The sequence below is a fragment of the Panthera leo genome, chromosome E1 (assembly GCF_018350215.1).
Source record: "Panthera leo isolate Ple1 chromosome E1, P.leo_Ple1_pat1.1, whole genome shotgun sequence".
In the NCBI taxonomy this organism is placed as follows: domain Eukaryota; kingdom Metazoa; phylum Chordata; class Mammalia; order Carnivora; family Felidae; genus Panthera; species Panthera leo.
In genome coordinates this window covers 48,635,465-48,650,920 of record NC_056692.1, presented here as the reverse complement: position 1 = coordinate 48,650,920, position 15,456 = coordinate 48,635,465, and the positions used below count along the sequence as shown (strand labels likewise).

Below are 15,456 nucleotides of genomic sequence, written 5' to 3'. Positions count from 1 at the left end.
CTTGGTTCATCTTCCCTAAATGCGAAAGTTTACACACGTATAAACATCATCTCCTTAACTGCAACGCCAAAGAATGCTGTGGGGGGTGGGGGGGGGGGGTGGAGTGATTTAATTCACACAAATTCAATTGTTTTTTGTTTATTTATTTATTTTGAGAGAGCGAGAGAGAGCACGAGCAGGGTGCAGGACAGAGAGAGAGGGAGAGAGAAAAATCCCACGTGGGCTCCCCACTGCCAGTGCAGATCCCGACACGGGACTTGATCCCACAACTTGTGAGATCGTGACCTGAGCCCAAATCAAGAGTCGGATGCTTAACCCCCACAAATCAAATTTTAGGAAAGCATCACGACGGGGCGGGGAGGAGCGCGGAATCCAAACAATGATGCTACTGTCTTTTAAGACGTGGACAAACAGTAATTTGACTTTTTTGACCTACTCAGATCTGAGCTTGAAAACCCCTCTAAGACACAGCAACTTTCAGGCTTTCCAATAAGAGCACACACGTGACACATGTGGTATAAAATATCAAAATGCCAAACTTCCTCCACAAATACTGAAAACTTTCTCAGAGCTGTAACGCAAAAATACTGAGAAGCAGTCCCCCAGTTTCCGCTTCAGCAGGATCCTCCTGTCCCTTTGTAAAACAAAAAAATGCGGCAATGCGTATTTAGTTTCGAGTCCCCCTCCCCCCACCCCAGTTTGGATAGTCTCTGCATACAAGCTGGAAGAAGATATTCCACATCCACCTTCCCCGAATTTTTCATCATATACGACGTGCGTCTACCTCTTCATACCCACCACACAGCCTTCTACCTGAAGAAGACCAAATCCACACACACACACACACACACACACACCCCCCCCGCCCCCGTGCTAAACAAGGCAGCTTTTCCACCGAAACCCCTTTCCACACGTCTGTTTCACAGGTGGAGCCACTATTTTAATGCCCTCAGGGTTTAACACTCGGCCCCAAGGCGTGTGAGGCCCTGCATGAGAGCAAAGCCATTGGAGGTGGTGCTGCGTGTGCCAGATGTTAGCTCCTGGTCACTGCGTTTTACGGCGACGTGGCACAGGTTTCTGGAACTTTTTAAAAAGCCTTCCTTTCAGCCGTTTGCTTGAGGTGACTATTCGACAGGAACCGGAGTATCTTGCTGTCCTCCATTTTTCTTACACGTTGTTAAAATGAAACGACTGTAATGTTAACCGGTTGCCAACTTCGAAGGCCTAAATGTTTTGTTTCTTTGCCACTTAATGTTAGTGTTAGCTCCTAGACAACAGTGATTAATAACCGGATATTAATACTGAAGACTGATTCAGGAGACATCACCGCACAGAAGACTGAGCACTCTGACGGCAGGAGAGAATTTTAGTTTGGTCTGGTGTGTTTTCATCCTTCTTATAGTACCCTGCCCAAGAAGGAGGAAGACTTGACTAGGGTTTCCCTGATACGAACATTGACTATTTTGTTTAAAAATTCAAATATCTGAACACTAACGCAACATATGAGAACAACCCAAAGTCATACAAAGTATATCGGGTACCATGTCCTAGCCCTAGGTTGGCAAATGCGATGGATATTTGCCATAAACATTTTGTCACAGATGTTCAGTGGACATTTTCTCTGGTGCGACAGACCCAGATGACTGAAGGGGGCTGCCCAGGAGGCTCTGTTAAAAGGATTTTGAGACCAGGCTCAGAGGCAAAGGCCACCGTGGTCGATGAATACTGTCCCCTTGTAGGTGTTTGGGGTTAGACGGCACAAGAGCTACTTCTGCACTATCCAGGGACCACAGTGATTAGTGTATCCTGTGTTACTCTTTCGTTTTTAAGCCTCCGAAAAGAACTTGAAAAGGCTACTTCCTATCAGGATTACAATTTTTCAAAGGTTCACTTTGCTTGGTCACGTAACAGTCAGTTACGTGCTCCATAAACACGAAAGAAAGTACATTGGACACTATTTGAAAACTTTACAAATTCATTGCTCATATAATCTAAAAATTATGTACCATTACTTAGCCAAAAGAAAAGTTTTGCTAACACCTGTTATAAAACATACGACCAGTGGCTGAATGTTGAAAGTCAGCTGTTTTACACTTTTTGCCCAAATATCCACAGGAGCCATTTAGTTAATGTAAACACTTTCAATTTAATAGGGCAAATATTTTCTCTATCATTTCATTCTTACCTACCAAGTTTAGCCATTTACTTTGTAACTAGCTTACAGCCACATAAATCAAAGTCATAAACTTTACCTATAATCAGGTATATATCACAGACCATATTTAAAATACTGTTAGGGGCACCTGGGTGGCTCAGTCGGTTAAGCCTCCGACTTCAGCCGAGGTCATGATCTCACGATTCGTGAGTTCAAGCCCCGCGTCAGGCTCTGTGCGGACGGCTCAGAGCCTGGAGCCTGCTTCGGATTCTGTGTCTCCCTCTCTCTCTCTCTGCCCCTCCCCTGCTTACGCTGTCTCTCTCTGTCTCTCAAAAATAAATAAATGTAAAAAAAAAAAAAAAAAAATTAAAAAAAAATAAATAAATGTTAAAAAAAATTTTGAATACTGTCAGAATAAAGCCTTGTGCAGTAAGGCACATCTTACCTTATAATTTCTATCCTGATCTACAAATAGAAAACATTGTCATATATTAAATAACAGGTATGGGGAAGTGAAGAAATCTTCCATCTAGCTTCTGGTCCCACCACACCTGTTAATAGTAAGCTAAATATCAAAGAAGACCTCACTCAGTGTAAATCACGACAAATACATCGAGCTCCACTAATATCTAGGAAGCTTCTCTCTTAATACAAATAAAATATCTGTCTTGATTTACGTAAAGAGATGATATTCATTTTAACGAAGGATCCACATTTGAAAAAGAGAAACGTCTGCTCCTCACTGAGAACAGTTTTCCCTTTTACCAATGGTTCCAAATTGTGTCCTGTAAGAAGCAAAAAAAAAAAAAAAAAAAAAAAAATGACTTTGAAGATTATTTTTTCCAGTGCAACTAGTTGTGGGGCCGAGTATAAACGCATCACTCAAATGCCTTAAAGCAGGGCCTCCTTGAAGATAAAAAGGTGGGAAGAAAAATTTGCTTTTTAGTTCTGATTTATTTATAAAATGCAGTAAATTTTCCTCATCGGAGAATATAAAGCATGAAGAAAAAAGAAGCTGCATTCTTATACAACCACAAGCCAGCTCAGATGAAAGGATGTTCTGAAGTACATGATTATTCCAAAAAGGCAATAAAATGTAGGAGACTAATAGACTACAATTTGGTATTTCTTGAGCTTTACAAGCTAACATTTATATGTGCAGGCCAACCTTAATTTGAAAATCTTCCCTTTGCACATTTCTTCACCAGCACTTTTGATAATGATGGCAGTGATCCAACATATATTTATAAGGCTTCACATTACAGGATACTTCATTTGCTGCCAGCGTGGCATCTCCACTGGAAACTCCAAGAAAAAAACAAAACAAAACAAAAAAAAACTTCAAACAAGTCTGAAAAACAGCTAGAAGAGTCTCCATTCCCTTTCCAGCTGGGCTGAAAAACAAGACTTTCAAGCAGCTATAGCCTCTACGTTCGTGGCTGCTGATTGATGCTTAAAGGGAATAGAGTGAGTCAGTCAAAGACACGAAGATACAACTCCCGACTTAAAAGGCACTAAAAATAATACCTTTCACCAAGCATGATAAATGAAGGAAATTCTTTGGCCTCTTTTTCACACAGCTGCTAAGACTAGTGGCCTCTGCTAAATTCTTGTAAACAAAGAAAAAAAAAAAGGTAAATACTGTGAATATCTACACATTTGTTACTTCAAGAATCAGAAAGAAATGTAGAGTAAAATGGAAATTAGTATTCTCTCCATATTGGAAAGATGACAAGACTCCTCCATTGATCTACGGATGCAACACAATCCCTGTCAAAACCCCAGGTGACATTTGGCAGAAATTGACAAGCGGACCCTAAAATTCATATGGGATGCAAGGTACCCAGAAGGCAAAACAATCTTGAAAAAGAAGAACGCTGGAGAATTCACAAAACTTATTACAAGCTGGGTTAATCAAAATCGTGTGCTACTGGCATAAGGATACACATATAAATCAATGGAACAGGATTAAGATCCCAGAAATAAACCCTTAACATCGATGATCAGTAGACTTTCAGCAAGGGTGCCAAGACAAGTCATTGGAGAAATGGCAGTCTTTACAACAAATGACACTGGGACAACAGGATATTCATATGCAAAAGAATAAAGTTAAGATTCCTTCTTTACACAATACACAAAAATTAACTCAAGATAAACCACAGACCTCAATACAAGAGCTAAAAAATAGGAAAGTCTTAGAAGAAAACAGGAGTAAATTTCTGTGACTTTGAGCTAAGCAAAGCTTTCTTAGAAGTAACCAAAGGCATAAACAAGAAAATAAAATATAAACAGATTCAGCAAATTTAAAAAACTCTTGTGCTGCAAGGAATGTCATCAGACGTGAAAGGAAAATCCACAGAATAGGATAAAATACTTGCAAATCATATATCTGAAAAGAGACCTGTATTAAGAATACATAAAGAACTCTTACAGATCCATAATTAAAAAATAAAGAACACACTTTTTAATAACATTAAAAAATAAAGCACCTTTATCATTAGGTTCTTTATTAGAAAATATTTTTATTAAAAAACAAAGAACCTAAAAATAGGGAATGAATCGGAATAGATGTTTCTCCAAAGAGGATGTACAATTGGCCATAAGCACATGAAACGACACTCACTAGAATCGGTCATCCAAAAAATGCACTTCAAAATCACAATGAGATACCTTTACACAACGTCTAGTTTGGCTTATAAATCACAAGACAGATTGTAGCAAGTATTGGTGCTTTTGTTTTGTTCTGTTTTGCATTCACCCTGCGTGGCCTTTGTGTAGCTTCTTGAATCAATATAATTATGTCTTTCATGAACCTGGAAAATTTTGGCTATGACGTATTAAAACATTTTTGCCTCTTTGCGCTCTTCCCTCCACTTTTGTGACTCAAATATACTTTATACATTGTCCTTGTCTTCCAAGTCCCTGCAGCTCATTTTTTTTTTTTTTTTTTGGGGGGGGGGGGGTATGTTTTTCTCTCTGGCCTCAGATTGGCTAATTTCTATTAATTTGCACATTCACCGAATCTTCTTGTTCTCCATTCTGTTGTTATATTCAGCCCACATTTTAAATTTCAAATGTTGTATTTTTCACTGTTTTTCACTCCCAAGATTTCCTACTTTCTCACTCATTGCTACCAATTTTTCTTATTGCCCTGAGCACAACTATAATAGCTACTTTAAATTTTTTATCTGATAACCCGGGCGTCTAATTCATCCTGAGGTCGTCTCCATTGATCATTTTCTCTTGAGAATAAACAGGTCATGTTACCTGTTTCTTCAGACGTCGAGTATTTTGGGCTTGTGTCTTTACGAATGAGACACTGTAGAGAGTGTGGATTCTGCTACTTTCCTCTGAATGGTATTAATGGTTAATTTTAATTGCCAGTTTTTAGCAGGCAGTTCACTTGGTTGGATACAAACTATAAATTCTGTCTCCTCTGCAGAAGACAAAAGTTCATATATAAAAGTTCGGCTCTTTCAGTTTTACCTAAGCTGTTTAGAATCTTCTCCAACCATGCATGTTTCAGACATCAGCCAGAAATATGGGTGGACCAAGATCACACAAAGAATTTGGGGCCCTTCCCTGCTCGCTCACTTTATTTCCTGGGTGTCCCTCCATCTGAGTTTGTCACTGGCTGCCCTGATCTCTCACCTGGTTCTCTAAGCACTAAGACCACAGTTATCGGGGCGCCTGGGTGGCTCAGTCGGTTGGGCGTCCGACTTCGGCTCAGGTCATGATCTCACAGTCCGTGGGTTCGAGCCCTGTGTTGGGCTCTGTGCCAACAGCTCAGAGCCTGGAGCCTGCTTTGGATTCTGGGTCTCCCTCTCTCTCTGCCCCTCCCCCGCTCGTGCTCTGTCCCTCTCTATCAAAAAATGAATAAACGTTTAAAAAAAATTTCTTTTAAAGACCACAGTTATCGACCCAAATTCTAGCCGTCCCACGTGGCACCAAATGTGGGAAAATGAATGCTATAAAGACGTGAAATTCCCTTTCTTTCTTCCAAGTATGTCCTCCTTTCTACTACCTCTTCATATTGATCTGTTCTCCAAGGCCATCCGGTAGTTGTATTTTATACTTTGTTCACAGCTTATATTTGTGGGAGAATTGGTCTGATAGGAGCTTACTTGCCATAATATAAAGTGGAACCTCCCTTCTTTGTTGTTTTGACTGGTAGGTTACCACTTATTCCGTAGGGGTTCAAATGCCAACTTTTTGGACAGAATTGCTATTTCTTTTGTCCTTGTCAGCACTTTTTATATACTGCCACTGTAGCATTTTATATACACTATTACAGTTGTTAATTTATACATTTGTCTTTTCTAGGATAATGAAATCTCACTGAGGCTCGGGGAATGGACGATGTGGGAACACAGCTGTCTTCTTCATATTTATGTTAGATACCTTGAGCATGCCATATGCATAGAATAATTCAATATTTGTTTCATAAGCCTACATTATATCATCTAGATAGAACCAGAGCAAACCATGGAACATAAAAAATTCCTCAACCTCAGCACTACTGACACACGTGGTCAGATAATTCTTTGTTGTAAGGACCTGTCCTATGCCTTGGGATACATTGAGCAGCATCCCTGGCCTCTACTCACTGGGTCCCAGTGACAATGTCCCCCGCCCCCCCAATTCTGACGACCCAAAAATGTCTACAGACGTGCCAGGTAGGCCCTGGAGGGGCAAAACCATGCCTGGTTGAGAGCCACTTGTTCTTTATCAAATTTCATGGAGTGAAAGAAGCCTTAGGTTTCATTTGCTTTCTGGGTGTCTGATTTTCAGACAAGGTTTTGGTCATTGGTAACGGAGAATGACCCGAAAAAGCAATTACCATCCAACTTCTTTGAGAATCCAATGCCATGCATTGCTTATAAATGACTATAATGACTCCACCACCAGGAATTTGCTTGTTCTTACAGTGTGTGTCTTATAGGTGTTTTTGACCTGGAGAGAGAAGACCCAGATAACCCTAAATTGATGATGATGATGATGATGGTGGTGGTGATATGCTTATATTAATAGCTCCTTGCAGTTTAAGAGTTTGGGCACATATCTTCCCAACTAGATATAGGTTTCTAATGGAAAATGTTAAAGAGAAAGTAAAACTATTAAGGGGCCAAACTGATAATTACAGTTAATTAAGACAGTATACTCTGCAGGCTAATTGTACTTAACATGTATAGATCTTTCAGTGTCGAGGAAGGAATATTTTGTGATTATCGAGTTGGAATGAAAGACACCACAATTTGTTTCTTTGGTTCATCAAATGACCTTTGAAAGGCAGCAGAGGAAGAGTAAATTCAGATATGAAAGGAAGAGAAGTAGTTATGTCTTAAAAAGACAAACTACAGAAGGCAAACTGAATGCTATCCAAAATATCAACTGGAAGAATAGTTCATACGTGAATGAGAGACTCATGGTAGCTAAAAAGTTCTTGTTGCACAGAATGAAAGGGCGACTGGTGAGACTCTCAGCATTAAGGACGTGATGTAGGGCAGATAGAGGTAATTCAGTAATGAAGTCCATGGAGCTACATATGAAAGTAGCTTGGTGTATTAGTTTCGTGCAGCTGCTGTAACAAATTACTAAACACTGAGTAGTTTAAAACAACAGGAATTCATTCTCTCTCAGTTCTGGAGGCCAAAAGTCTAAAGGCAAGGAGTCAGCGGAGCTATACTCCCTCTGGAGGCTCTAGGGGAGAATCCATTCCTTAGCACTTGCAGCTTCTGGAGACTGCTGGCATTCCTTGGCTTGTGACGGTGTCTCTCTCTGATCTATCTTCACTTCACCTTCTCCTCGGTGTCCCTTCTCCACTGTTTCTCTTTATTTATAAAGATACTCATGACTGTTTTTAGGACCCACCTGGATAATCTCACCTCAAGATATTTAACTCAGGTACATCAGCAGAGATCCTCTTTTCAAATAAGAACATTCACAAGTTCTGAGGATTAGGATACGGACATACCTTTTGGGGGAGATCACCGATCAGCCCACTACACGTGGGTTGATAAGGTACAGTCTACTTTCTGTTTGGGGGCTCTGATGCTTAGCTCTACATCAAACTTCTGTTCAGCTCTGGCACACAGAAGGCTTCACTTCAAATACACTATATCTACGAGCCCACTTAAAGTGACATCATCAAGACAGTGACATAAATCATCCCCACCTTCAGTGCCCCTCACCAAAAGACCAACTAGCAACTATCCATAGACAAGATATCATTGTGAGAATCCCACACCCAAGGGTGTGAATGAAGCACCCACATTGGACCACAGACACTGGGAAGGATTACATTAGAAAGTTAAGAGGAGTGTCTACACTCTGCATTGTCACCTACCCACCTCAGGCCAGCATGACACTACACCAACAGGGCCACCCTAGTTTCTCCAGTGGAAAAGGGGGAGTTCATGATGGACACCCAGGTCCTCCAGTACTGCAGGATGCTTCCCAGAAATCATACTATAGTAATCAAAGCAGTATGATACTGCCATCTAAAAAAACAAAAAAACAAAAGCAAAACAAACCCCAAAACCAACCAACAAACAAAAAACAGACCAGTAGAACAGAATTAAAAGCCCAGAAACAAATCCATGCATGTATAGCCAACTAGTATTTGACAAGAAAGCCAAGACTACTCAATGGGGAAATGACAGTCTCTTCAATATAGGGTATTGGGAAAACTGGATATTCACATGCAAAAGAATGAAATTGGGCTTCTATCTCACCCCACTCACAAAAAGTAACTCAAAATGGATTAAAGACTTAAATGTTAGGCCTGAACCTATAAAACTCCTAGAAGGAAACAGGATATAATCTTGACATTGGATTTAGCAATGACTTCATGAATATGACACCAAAAACATAAGCAACAAAAGCAAAAAGAAACAAGTTAGACTAAATCAAACTGAAAAGCTACCGCACAGCAAAATCAATGGTCAAGAAAATGAAGGCAATCTACACAATGGGAGAAAACATGGCAAATCACATATCTGATAAGATAAGGGTTAATATCCAAAATATATAACTCAACAGAAAAAAAGCAAATAATCCAATAAAAAATGGGCAGAGAAGCAAAATAGACAATTTTCCAAAGAAGATATTCAAATGGTCAATAGATACTCAAAGGTGCTCAACATCATTAATCATCAGGGAGATGCAAATTAAAACCACAATGAGATATTACTTCAAACCTGTTAGAATAGCTATCATCTAACAGAGATAACAAGAATTGGTGAGGATGTGGGAAAAAGGGAATACACACACACAAACACACACACAAACACACACACACACACACACACACACACACACACACACACACACACACTGGAATATTATTCAGCCATAAAAAAGAAAGAAATGCTGCCAGTTGCAAAAACATGGATGCACCCTGAAGGCACTGTCTGTGCTAAGTGAAATAAGTCAGACAGAAAAAGACACATACTGTATAATCGCACTTGTTTATGAAATCTAAAACACCCAAACTCAGAAACAGAGAGCAGATTGGTGGCTGCCAGTGGAGTGGTGGGGGGAGTAGAGAAAATGGGTGAAGGTGTTCAAAGAGTACAAACTTCCAGTTATAAGATAAATAATATACAGCAATTAATATATAGTATGTATATTACATACTATAATTCTGGGGATGTAATATACAGTATAGTTAGCCATATTGTACTATATGTATGTTTGAAAATTGCTGAGAGAGTAAATAGCAAGAAATTGTCATCTCAAAAAAAAATTTTAATTATGTGTGTGAGGTGCTACATGTGTTAACTAACTTTATTGTGGGAATTGGATTGCAGTAAATACATATAATGAATCATTACGTTGTACACCTTATCAGCTTCACCATATTATATGTCAATTATATCTCAATAAAGCTGGTGATTTATTTATATCTCAATAAATGAGCCCATTTAAGAGGTAACATCACACCATTATGCTTTGACTATGATGCATCCACATCTTATGATGGCTGGGAAAATTAGACTCCTTGTTCCTACCTTTCATCAATTAGCTCTATGAGGTATGGATGGAAAATTACAGGGGATATGTTTTTAGAGGGAGTTGAAAGTCATTTCTCCTATCAGTGATACCAACTCTAGTATCCAACAGAGTAGATCAACTGATTAAGTCTGAAACGGTACTGAGGTGGTAGGCTGAATAATGGTCCCTCAAAGATATTCATATTTTAATCCCTGGAACCGTAGATACGCTACCTTATATAGCAAAAGAGACTTTGAGATGTGACTAAGTTAAATATCTGAGATGGGGCGATCATCCCAGATTACCTAGTTAGGCCTCAAATGTAATCACAAGGTCTTTGTAAGAGGGAAGCAAGAAGGTCAAAGGACAAACAAGACAATATGAGAGAGGAAGCAATGGAGAAAAGACAATATGACTCAGGGTCACAAACCAAAGAATGAAGACAGCCTCCAGAAGATAGAAAAACCAAGAACAGAGTCTTCCCTGAAACCTCCCTGCAAAACCAGACCTGATGACACCTGGATCTTAGGCCCTAAGTCTCCTTTTGGACTTCCGATCTCCCAAACCATAAAATAATAAATTTGAATTGTTTTAAGACGCCATGTTTGTGGTATAGCAGCGATAGAAAACAATAACAACAAACAAAACTAGTATATATTCAAAATTTAGAGCGTATCAAGGGCTGTCTGGGAACTTAATATGTAATATTTATAATTGCCTTAATGCTATATGGGTAAACAAATAAGTTGGGAATACAACAAATTTTAAAAGTTAAATCAGGCAAAGAAAAAATCCATAGGCTAAATTTTGTTTCAGTCTTTAAGCATTTAAAGTTTTCATTTTTGTTCTTACTTGACTCCTTCTAGGTAATGTCACCAGGTTTAAAAAATGATCAAAAGGGATGCCTGGGTGGCTCAGTCAGTTAAGTGTCCAACTTGGGCTCAGGTCATGATCTCATGGTTCATGAGTTTGAGCCCCGCATTGGGCTCTGTGCTGACAGCCTGGAGCCTGCTTCAGATTCTGTGTCTCCCTCTCTCTCTACCCCTCCCTCGCTCATGCTCGCTCTCTCTCTCAAAAATAAACATTAAAGAAAATAATAAAAAAATTAAAAATCACCAAAAAAAGCCAAATTATTTCTTCCCAAAGGGCATATTTACACCTAATAGTGGCAAATCTAGATGAGATAGGACCCAGGGTAAAACTGCCCAAAGACTATTCAATTAGTTCCAGATATTCTCCTTCACCAAGATGCATCCCCCCAAATATGCAAATTCTGAGTGCGGTCAAGTGCAAAGAATCAGCACGGTTCTGAATTAAAATTTCTGGAGCTCAACAAATGACTGCTAAGACTTGCAAAGAAAGAAGTGACCAAAGAAAGTGTTAGTTTCTTGAAGGCAAGTTCATAAGACCACAAACAGGCAAAGAAAAGGAGCATGCGATGGCTAATGAGGAATGAGCGGCTGTGGAAAACCCCAGGGCACCCTAGCGATTTTGAAATACTGAAGGAGAATGCCAATTCACAGCTAAGGTGACTTCTTATGGAAAAGCTTTAAGGCCCCATAAGGAAATGTCGCTGCCAAGCATTTCTGCACTGCTCACAGCAAAGACATACATCACGGGTTTGAAACACAGTGTGGGTGTGCGTGGTGCGAATTCAATTCAACTACACAGGGACAGCGCTCGCTTCAGCAACACATATACCGAAGTGGGAACGATACAGAGAAGGTTAGCGTGGCCCCAGCACAAGGATGACACATAAAATACACAAAGTGCTTTCCCGAGTCACAGAGATAATCATATAACCACTGAAGCCTGAAAAACAAACATAAATACATCTTTCATAATATAGTGGAAGATAAAAAGAATATTTTTTGAGTTTATTTATTTATTTTGAGAGGGACAGACAGAACGCGTATGCATGTATGTGTGAGCAGGGGAGGGGCACAGAAAGAGAGAGACAAAGAGAGAGACAGAGAGAGAGAGAGACAGAGAGAGAGAGACAGAGAGAGAGAGAATCCCAAGCAGGCTCCACACCCAACGTGGAACCCAACACAGGGCTCGATCTCACAACCATGAGATCATGACCTGAGCTGAAATCAACAGTTGGAGGCTTAACCAACTGAGCCACCCATGTGCCCCTACAAAGAGTATTTCCAAGGAAAACAAAATTATGTCTAAAATGGCCATAGCAAACCTGAGAAGATTTTTTCCATTCTTTTTCCTCCTAAAAGAACATCATATTTTGAGTTTACAACAAGTTCATCCAAACTTTTCTTAACTCATTCTTCAAAAATTGCCTAAGACCTACGTGTTTACCATTAACTTATACTAAGGAACAAAGCTATATAAGAACCCTGTCTTTTAAAAAAAAATTTTTTTAATGTTTATTTTTGAGAGAGAGAGCGTGAGACAGAGCGTGAGCGGGGGACAGGCAGAGAGAGAGGGAGACACAGAATCCGAAGCAGGCTCCAGGCTGAGCTGTCAGCACAGAGCCCAATGCGGGGCTCGAACCACAAACTGTGAGATCATGACCTGAGCTGAAGTCGGACACTTAACCGACTGAGCACCCAAGTGCCCCATGAACCCTGTCATTTTAAGAAGACTCCATTAAGTAAAGGGAAAAAATAAAGATAAATACTAAATATTATAACAGATATTTGAACATAGGGTCTTGAGAAACAGAAGGAGAGGCTTCAGGGAGATTTTGTTCCACGCCAGTTAATGGAAGAGATGGGACTGTAAGACCGATCTCTACTGCCGGAATCTCCATCCTACTCTGGTGAATCAGAACAACCTTCTTAGAAGCCTCTTAGGGGTAAGTGGGCTTATGTGCAGCAACGGTAAAGGTAGAACGAAGAAAGTCAGCAGTTCTCAGCATAATCCTGCCTCAAATAGGATGGCATTGAGATGACCACAGGCAAACACACAACGAGGCTCCGTGCAACCAGGATACTCCAGTGCTAAACCAGCTAGGGATGCTTCTCTTGGTACAAGTAGAAATGCTCCAAAGGGGTTTGGTAACAGTATAAAGAAGTGCTATGAAACTCTCTTCTAACAAGACTCTTTTACGGTCAATGCTTCCCCAGAAGTCTGTGACCCCAGGGCCAGGCTCCAGTCCTGAAGAACCATGATTGGTTTTGAAGCATGTTACGAATAAGAATGAGGAATCTCTTCAACTATCCAAAAATCTCTTAAAAACATGCATTTCGGCTATGAGGTCTACAAATTCCTTGACATCAACAGGATGTGAGTCATGATTCTAAAGAATTGATCCTGGCATCAACTTCCTAGCCTGTATTTTCAGTAACTTAGTCATGTTCTAAGAACTGAGGCAAGAGTCCTGGCAGCAAATTCTGAGATCTACTAGGTCACATACTGCAAAAAACCTAGAAGTATAAAAATGGATCCTCTCTCAGGGCACCTGGGTGGCTCAGTCAGTTAAGCGGCCGACTTCAGCCGTGAGTTCGAGCCCCGCATCGGGCTCTGTGCTGACAGCTCAGAGCCTGGAGCCTGTTTCAGATTCTGTGCCTCCCCTCTCTGACCCTCCCACGTTCATGCTCTGTCTCTCTCTGTCTCAAAAATAAATAAAGGTTAAAAAAAATTTAAAAAAAAAAAATGGATCCTCTCTTGGAGAAACCACAATCTGATTAAGGGGGAAAAATGCAAGAAAAAGAATCATATAGTAGTGTAATATTATATATATTGTGTGACAAATTCTAAGTCTATAGGAATATGACAAATGGAAAGAGTCAGAGAGAGTCTGTATAAGAAAACCAATCTCGGGGCGCCTGGGTGGCTCAGTCAGCTCTCTTGGATGCTCACTCTCTCCCTTTCTCTGTCCCTCCCCTATTTGCGCTCTCTCTCTCTCTCTCTCTCTCTCTCTCAAATAAATAAACTTAAAAAAAAAAAAAGAGGGGTGCCTGGTGGCTCAGTCAGCTAAGCGTCCAACTTTGGTTCAGGTCAGCAGGTCATGAACCCGCTGCTCATGGGTTCAAGCCCCCCATCAGGCTCTGTGCTGACAGCTCAGAGCCTGGACCCTGCTTCGGAATCTCGGTCTCCTTCTGTTTCTGCCCCTCCCTCACTCATGCTGTCTCTCTCTCTCTCCCTCTCAAAAATAAACACTAAAAAAAAAAATAAATAATAAAAAAATAAAAAAAAAAAATCTCAGGAGATCAGAAGATTTGTCTATAAAGTATAAAATTAAGCAATATAGGTAAATGTAATGAAATGTTTAAGCAGTTTAAAGTTTTATATAATAATTATGTGCTAAACTAACTTCTTCCTATAATATAGGCCTATAAATAAATTAAAAGAACTCTACTGCAGCAACTCCAGTTGCTAATAGAAAAGCAACTTGGAATATTTATGGTAAAATACAGAAAACCCTGAGAAAGTTATCCTTAAAGATAAAACAGCTACAGTGTATAACGAAGAAAAATTCCTTTAAAATCTTTAAACTCTTTTAAGCTTCAAAAAATCTCAAATCTAATGTTTGTTTTTATGTTTCTTATATTTAAGAAACTACTGATTAAAAGTTCCATATATAAATTATACATCATACAAGCAAAGTTACACATACACACACACACACCAACCCAGCTTACTTTACAGGCAGGAGTATATCAGTAAATAATAAGGAAAGGCACATTCATCCTATAAAATGACAAAGCCTAAATATATTGAAATAAGTACAGGACCACTTCTTGTAACTAGGGAGAGGAAGAAGGCAATGTGAAGTCATTCAAGCAGAATAATAAGTAAACCAAAGCCAGATCAAAGGAATACAGAAGAAAGGCTGAAACGTGAAGCTGAAATATTTATTTCCTTCAAAACATCATCCATGCCTTGTCCCTGGGCAGTTCAATATTTCAAAGTAGCAAGAAAATATTCTCACTTACATTCATCACTATGCACAAGTAGATCAAATTTTAAGTAGGCAAATTTTCTCGTTATTTACCAAACATAAATATCATATTTATCATTGAGAGAAGGTTTTCTGCTTATCAGAAATGATTTCTAAATTATACAAAATAATTTTAAAATCACGATAGCCACTGCTCAGTACTTCTGGTGGATGAAGCCTGCTACAAGCTATAGCATTTATAGTGCAACCTAATTTTTAATGTCTTCACAAAGGATGAAAAAGAGTGAAAATTTACTGAGTGTTTATTATGCTCATTAGTTTAGAGCAGTTCATGTATTATTTCATTCCATTTTTATAATGATAAAAAAGTTCTCATTTAGTTTTTTTCACAAATGAAAACAAGGAGGTTTAGAAGAGTTAAGTGATTTGTCCAAGTTTACAT

General features: G+C 39.4%; 1 protein-coding gene and 1 pseudogene across 3 annotated transcripts in view; one reads left to right on the top strand and one right to left on the bottom strand.

Moving 5' to 3' along the window:
• Nucleotides 1–15,456, bottom strand: part of CEP112 (centrosomal protein 112) — a 412,041-nt gene that overhangs the window by 249,704 nt on the left and 146,881 nt on the right. The window lies entirely within an intron of this gene.
• On the top strand, nt 11,827–11,927 carry LOC122207426 (annotated as a pseudogene).